The sequence below is a fragment of the Cannabis sativa genome, chromosome X (genome assembly GCF_029168945.1).
Source record: "Cannabis sativa cultivar Pink pepper isolate KNU-18-1 chromosome X, ASM2916894v1, whole genome shotgun sequence".
NCBI classification, from domain to species: Eukaryota; Viridiplantae; Streptophyta; class Magnoliopsida; order Rosales; family Cannabaceae; genus Cannabis; species Cannabis sativa.
This window is the reverse complement of record NC_083610.1, coordinates 7,911,377-7,919,331: the sequence shown is the minus strand read 5'-3', so window position 1 is coordinate 7,919,331 and position 7,955 is coordinate 7,911,377.

Genomic DNA, 7,955 nt, shown 5'->3' with positions numbered 1-7,955 from the left:
ATGCCTCAATTATTCGACCATCACAGCCACGTGCTACAAAACCAGTACTGATCTCATTTGTGTCTTCAAAAACCGCCCCATCCACATTAATTTTTAACTGTCCAGCCGCCGGTTTGGACCAGAGGTCTCTTGTGTCAGTGCAATTGGAAGCGAGGGAAATCGAGTCCAACCGCTTAGACTAAGCACACGTCCATTGTCGAAGAGTGGTACGAGCCAGCCAAACAACATCAGCAGCACTACAACTTTTACCATTCCAAAACATATCATTCCGAGCCTTCCAAATTGCCCAACCAACCATGACAGCTTCTTCAACTAACCCCGTATTGCCTAATGCCAACACTTCCATAAAACCAGTCAAAAAAATTAGTTGCTACAGAATGGCCAACACCTAATGCAGATCGGAGCCAACATGAATGAGCAAAGGAACATTGAACCAAAACATGGAATATTGACTCTTCCCCATGGTTTACACAACACACAATGTAAAGCCACAGGAACATGTTTACTATGAAGTTGAGTATGTGTAGGCAAACAACCCGAAAGAGCTTTCCAAACAAAATGTAAAACCTTTGGAGGGGCTTTAATCTTCCACAGCATCTTCCAAACATCATCCTCCATGGATGAGTTCCAACTACCATTGACCGACTGTAAGTGATTATATGAGCTTTTGACAGTGAAAAAACCAGTTGGGTCCTTGTTCCAATACCAACTATCACTTGCAAGATTAACACTCAAAGGCACCTGTTTGATGAGCTCAACATCGCGGGGATCAAACAAGTCCTCAATAAGCTCCAAGTCCCATTGTCTACTATCTGGCTTCATGAGTTGAGACACTTTACAATTGGCCAGTGCCAGATGATTAGATACCACACGGGCTAGCCTCAAACAAAAGCCAAGGTGTGTTAAGCACCTCAGTAGATGAACCAGGTCTTGTTCTCCTACGAGCATCGTCCCTGAGCAACGCTTGTGACTCAAAGACACTACGCCATATAAAGCTCGGGTTGCCACCCAACTCGGCCTCCTAGAATGAACAATTAGGAAAGTATCGAGCCTTATATTGTACTTTTATTATTTTGTTATTAATTTTTTGTTATTTGTATATTATTTTTTATGTTGTTTTGTTGTTATTTTCTTATGTTTTATAGAATATCGTAAAAATATTAAAAAAAAACTTTAAATATAAAAGTGTAAAATTTTTATTAAAAATAACAATTTATGTAATTTTCTCTTTTTATTATTATTATTATTTAATAATACTTTTTTTTTTGTTATTTTTACTTTTTACCATCATTAATCTTCTTTTTGCAATTTTACTAATTCAACTTATCAAAAATAATTGTTGACGTTAAGAACTCGTCAACTAACCTTGTGGTCGGAAAATTAAAATCTAAACGTAAAACTCAAAAATAAGATGAAGGTGAAATGAAATGCAAGTTTAAATAGCTGGGAGATTTCTTGAGTTGCATCTAATATATGAGTTACAAGATCAATTTTCAAACCCCTTCTCACACTTGAAAATGGGTATTTATAGGCTATAATAGCCTGAGTTACATAGTCGTCCAAAAGAGACAAGTTATCGCTTTTGGGCTGCAAACTATAGGTGCAGGAGGTGGTCTTGCACCTCGTACCCTTGTCTGATGTCAGGTGGTCCCAGGTCGCAGAGATGGTGGCTGTAGCATACCCTTGGTCGGGTCCACGAACCTTACAGGTACAGTGCCTCCACTACTCGTACCTCCTTGCTTTCAAAGCTTGTAAAAGGCATGGTCGTAGGCTTTTCCCTTGCACGCCTTGTCCTTTGATTTCTTCTTCAACGACATTCTCTTCACCATGTATACAAATTCCATCCTTCACCTTACATACACAACAACACACACACAAACACACACTACACATGGGCGCGCATGCGAGCCCCTTATGCACCATGGGCTCGCACACCAGCCCTCACACACACACACACCACACATGTACGTCTCGCACCATGCACACACACCTCGGCTCGCATGCGAGCCCCTCGCACGTCTCACATGCAAGCCCCTCACACTGCACCATGCTCATGGCCTTCTTCCATGTCTTTTATCTATTCACGAGTTGTCACGAGACCGATCCTTGTGGTGTTTCAAATTAAGTCAAAAATTATAAGTGCGCGATTTTTGGGGTTAGCACTTGCCCCTAGTCTACAAGAATTCTTTTCAATATAATCTAACTTCCTATCAATAGAAGATTAGAAGTTATTTAAGTTTATATGTTATTTTCATGTTTATGGTTTAATATACAGTTTTTATTAAATCCAGAACATATAGTCATTCACAATTACAGTGATGTCTTCACAATGGAAAGTAATTGTGATTATATGCTTCAAAAATTTTAGTCTTATGATTTATCACTACGCTTGATTTACACTGACGTGATAATCAGTGATAAATTTTACTTACACTTTGGATAAGTGTTATGTCCTTTCAGGGCATTGGTAAAGTATACTAGTATCAGATGTATGGAGTATACATCGAACTAGACTAATATTAAACTTGGACAAGATATCATAATCTCATTGTTGTATCTTTCTAAGTCAATATCACTTAGTTGATCTTAAATCAATAGATCTTAATCATGAGATGATTAGGTTCTAGCTTAAGTGTGTTATTTGAGTTGTTCGTTAAAGCTGACCAATTGCATTGGCCCAATACTTACATCTTGGGAACATGATAGTAAAATTTAGTGGGAATGCTAATCATAGATACGGAATCTATAACTTCTATCTTGACATAGAAGTGAAATAATAAATTCCTTCAATCTTGGCTTGATAGAGATAAATTGAAGAGCTCTTATTTAAGTTATTATATTAGTTTACTGAAATATCATTTATAGGAAGTTAAGTATTTTAAGAATAAAATATATTGAGGGGTAGAACGGTAAATTTGTCCCTACTCGATGTAGATCATCCATAGAGGATCTTTGACTATTTGGATTGAATTAATGGATATTTAATAGTGTATCTCTATTTAGAACATATAGAGCATTCTATGTAATCAAGAGTGCAATTCTAAATCTATATAGTGGAGTAAGTAAGAATTAGTGAGATAGTAAATTTACTTGGTGAATTCTAGAACTACTTATTGGGAGCTTAATTATATAAGCCCATGGTCCCCACGCTAGTTGAGATAATATTGACTTATAGACTTAATTAATTGGTTTTAATTAATCAATTAGAATTTTAAATTAGACTATGTCTTATTTATGAATTTTCACTAAGCAAGGGCTTAATTGAGAAGAAAGAGAGGGTTTAGGGTTTATTTGTTAATTAAGAGACTTTGTAAGGTCTACTTGATAAATAAGTTAAATGACAATTTTATTTGATAATTAATTATAATTATTGAATTGACAGATTTGGCATTCATAGGATTAGAATTAAAATATGGCATTTGTGAAAGAAAAGATACTTTCTTAAATAAATGACAAAATTGAAACCTGTAGGGCCCACATGTAGGGCCGACCACTTAAGGGTTTAATTTATTCTATTATTTCATTTTTTTTAATTCTATATAATTTAAATCTTAACCCTAGATGAAATCCTATATAAGAAAGAGATGGCTCTTATTTTCATAACTTACATCAGACTACTTTGTTAGACAACTAAAAAAATAGAGACCCTCTCGAGAATTTTAAAATCCTCTCCTTTCTTCTTCTTAGAATTTTCCAACCCTATAGCAGAGAGAGTACTTGCCCACACAATTCAAGTCAATACTCAATCATAGTGTGGAAGATTATGAAGAATTCCATCATCTACGAAGATCCAGGTTTAGATCTTGGCAATACTTTGCGATAGAAAGGAACAAGGGTTTGAGATCTGACGGAAGGAGCCATTATATTCCGCTGCCACCAATGTAAGGTTTTCTTCATATGTGTTTATTTCATTGTTTTATAAAATTTATATTTAGGATGTTAGATTATAGAATTATAATCAAGTTAGTAAATCTAGATCCTAGTAAAATAAGTTCCAACACTCAGTACCTTGATTTTACCTCTTAGGTGAGGGTGTCAAGACGTCGCATTTCTTTGAACCTTTTCATCACGGGCCTCATTCGGAGGCGATCTCTAGAATGAGATCTCTTTTGCAGCTGATGTTATTTACATATCGTCTTCTGACTCGAAGGGTACTCAAGAGAACACATACAATAGATATGCTAGATAAATGTTCGAGTGAAGAGATCATATAGAACACATCATTAACTATAGGGAGCGTGTTAAGAGGGTTCGAGCCAAAATTTGTTTAGTTTTGAGCGGAGATCAAGATGATTTTATTGCTGATTCCGGTGTGTACCTTTCTAGACTTATGGTGTCACTTGCCAAAGTTTAGAGTTACCTAAGATTCCTTGAGAATAGCTTCCCACCTGAACCTATTGCCCCATCTTCTAAACCTGTTGCCATGTCTCCTGTCGAGGTTATCGAATTTAACTTAGATGAGGAGTGTGGGACTACGCTCGAAGGTATCTAGGGTTAAGGCTCGAGCTCGTAAGAATTCTGAGAGAAATAGAAAATATGAGGCTCACAGTTACCATCATTTTTTTTTTGTATCTACAGGCATGACTCCACCCAAGCAATTAGCTCAACCTACTACATCCCATGGGCGTTCCTCTTCTCATGTGCCTAGGTGGCACATTCCTTATTTGCTTAGTGATGTGTCTTTCGTCTACGTAGGCGCTAGGAGCACTATATCCACGAACAATATTTGCAAGGCGATGGATACCTTCAAAGTGCGTGCCACGAGTGACTTAGTGTTACGCAAGCCTTGACAAGATGAGTTCGCTATCATGCCTTACCAAGGGGGAGTGGCCTTTAGCGCCCATATTATGGTGGTTGGCGCTGTCTTACCCCTTCATCCATTCTTCATCGACATACTTGATTATTTTGACATCGTCCCTCTTCAACTCCCCTCGATGGCATATGTTATGCTGAAATGCTTCACCATCGCCTTCAAGGGGGTGAGTGGTCGTTTCCCTTTGGCTGTGGCTTTCCACTTAGTCTTCAACATCCACTATACCACCAAATCTCCTGGGATATATTTTTTTTTTTGAAGATCCCTTCTCCTAAGGCCCAAGGCATTGCTAGGATGCCTTCTAAGTACCACTTCAGGCCTTTCAAATTCTTCATTGTTGATAAGATGCCTACCCGCATCTCGTCTGCTTTTAAGATTCCTAGTATGTGCAACACTTTATTTTAATATTACACCATGACTTATTTTGATCTGGTGTTACTATTATCACTCACTTTTTTTTACTGACATGGCCTTTTGCCTTACTTTCTTAGAGACCAAGGAAGATCTTGTGCTCATCACAGAGTCTTTAAGCACTTTGCAAATGTATTTTAATCTCTCTAAGAATGCGAGGGCTGCTAAGAATCTTCTTACGTTGAAATGCTAGAAAGAGTCTAGCCTGGTAGATGTTCTGCTTTTAGAGGGTGCCCTTACTTCGATCACGAAGCCTCACTCCCATGGGGACCCTGCTTACATTCCCAGTGTGCCCAATGAGCCTTCTCACAATCCTCATCATGGTGAAGATGAGGTTGAAAAAGTTATGTGTAATACCCTAGGATTAAGAGAATGGATTAGCAAAATCCTAACTAGTTAATTATGTATTATAGTGGAATTATATTATTATATAATTTAATATGTGAGAATTTATATGATTTATGACATGTTAAGATCCCGTTGGTGAGATAGGGGTATTTTAGTAATTTTGACCCGAGAAGGGTATTTACATGCTTATGGGACTATATTATTATATAGTATGCCTGTGATGTCTTTTCAGGTGTGTTCTAACAAGTTGGCGCGGTATAGTCACAACCGAGTATTTCGGGTCGAACTGGGTTCGGGGCCGAAATACAATTTTGGGATAAATTATTGGCATTTTATTTATGTGTAATGAATCTGAAATTATTTAAATATGTGTTATATATGAAATGACTTCAATGCCCTTAATTGTTTGAGTATGTGAGAAATGGCCCTAGGGGCAAAAATGGTAAATATGTATTTTTGGATTTATTTTCAACTAAAGGCATTCTTTGTAAAAAAAAAAGTGAAATTCATTTTCTGCATTTACCTTAACCCTAAAACAGCCCCCTTCCCTCTCTCTCTATCCCTCTTTGTATTTTGTTGAAAATTTGGTGCTTTGCTTGGTGTTCAAGCTTGAAATTGAAGAATTGTTTGAGGAGTTGTGGCTTGATCATTGCATTGAAGCTTGAGGTAGTTTTTCTATTGCTGAAATTTAATGAATTTGCTGCTGTGATTTTATGGTTGAAAAGGATGAAATAGGTTGGGATGGTCTTGAGATGCATGTTGGTGTTTTCTTGTTGATATGAGCATGTTTGTACTTGGATCTTTTGAATTTATGTTGGGTTAGGTTTAGACAGAATTTAAAAGGAATTTTATTGTGTTTTTATTCTGTTATTGAACTTTGAAATTAATTGTTGAAGTTCAAGTTCTTGAGCTTGAAGTTTATGTTGTTTAATCTGAATTTTGGGGGTTTTTACCATTGGATTTTTAATGCATGAATTGTGTTTTAAGCTCTTGATTTAATTATTGGAAAATCTATTTGATGGATTTAAATTTTGGTTGTGAATTGAGTTGAAATGGATGAGTTTAGGGGCTGAAATTCATTGTTAAATGCTGATTTTTAGTTGCTGGTTTTTGGTGTTGTTGGAGAGTGAATTAGGTGTAATTCCTCTCTAATTACTTAGTTTATGCTAGGTGAAAATTTGGTATGATTGTGGGTTGATATAGCATGAAAATTGGTATTTTTGGATGCATTTTCGTGGCTGGAAAATGGGTTTCCTAGGTTTTTAAACCCAGTAGACGCGACCATTTTTTATGGCAGCATAGTGTGTTTTTTTCGGGTTTTTGTTTTGGTCATAACTTTTGACTCGGGACTCCGTTTGGGACGTTCTTTATATTGTTGGAAAGCTCTTTCCGAGCTCTATGTGAATATCTAGAATTTAAATGCCCAGTTTATAATTTGTGAAAATGGATTTAGGGATTAACCTTATACTTGTGTATCCCAGAATTGTGACTAGGATTACCGGTACTTGGTCAGGAGCATCCGGGGATTTGGAATCTCCATATTTGTGGTACATCAGGTAAGACAGTAGTTAGCACGTAGAGATATGCGCAATGACGCTTATATGGAATATGATATATATGAAAGTCTAGAAACCGGGATTAGAGTTATTACTCTAAAGTGAGCGATTTATTGGCTTAGGGTTATTACCCTCGTAAATTGTCAATATATAATTGTTATGCCATGATATATATAGATGTATATTGAAATTAAGGGTTATGTGTTCAAGGCATAATCGGGTTGGACTCGGTAACTAGAACCGAGATGAACCGTTCTAAGGCCTTATTGTAATTAGACGTGTGAGCGTAACACGTAGGTCTATTCCACATAGACATAAATAGGCGTGTGAGTGTAACACGCGGGTCTGTGTCATACAGATAAATATGAAATGGCATTATTATTTATGTGATGAGTTATATATGATTATTGATATATTTTACTGTCTTGCTGGGCTTGGCTCACGGGTGCTCTACTGTGTAGGAAAGGGTATATCTGTTTCCGATCAGCCATGAGTAGGGGAGTTGGGCGATGTATGTACATGTTCGGGCCACAGTAGACCAAGCGGGTTGGGGTCTACCAGTGATGATTTTTTTTTGTAACTCTGTTTTGCCGCTTAGGTCGGTTATTAGAAATAAACTTGTAATATTTTGTAAATTGTTTTTGGGATCCTGAGACATGTAACTTTTGTTTGTTTGTAAAGTTAAAATTATTACAAGTTTATTTTCATTCCATTTGCATTTAAAGTTTAAATTTCCCGCGCTTTTCTGTTTAGTAATCCCGTTTAGGGGATTGGGGTTTTTTAATTATCTTGGGTAGCGTGCCTAATAGTGAGGGCGTTACATTATG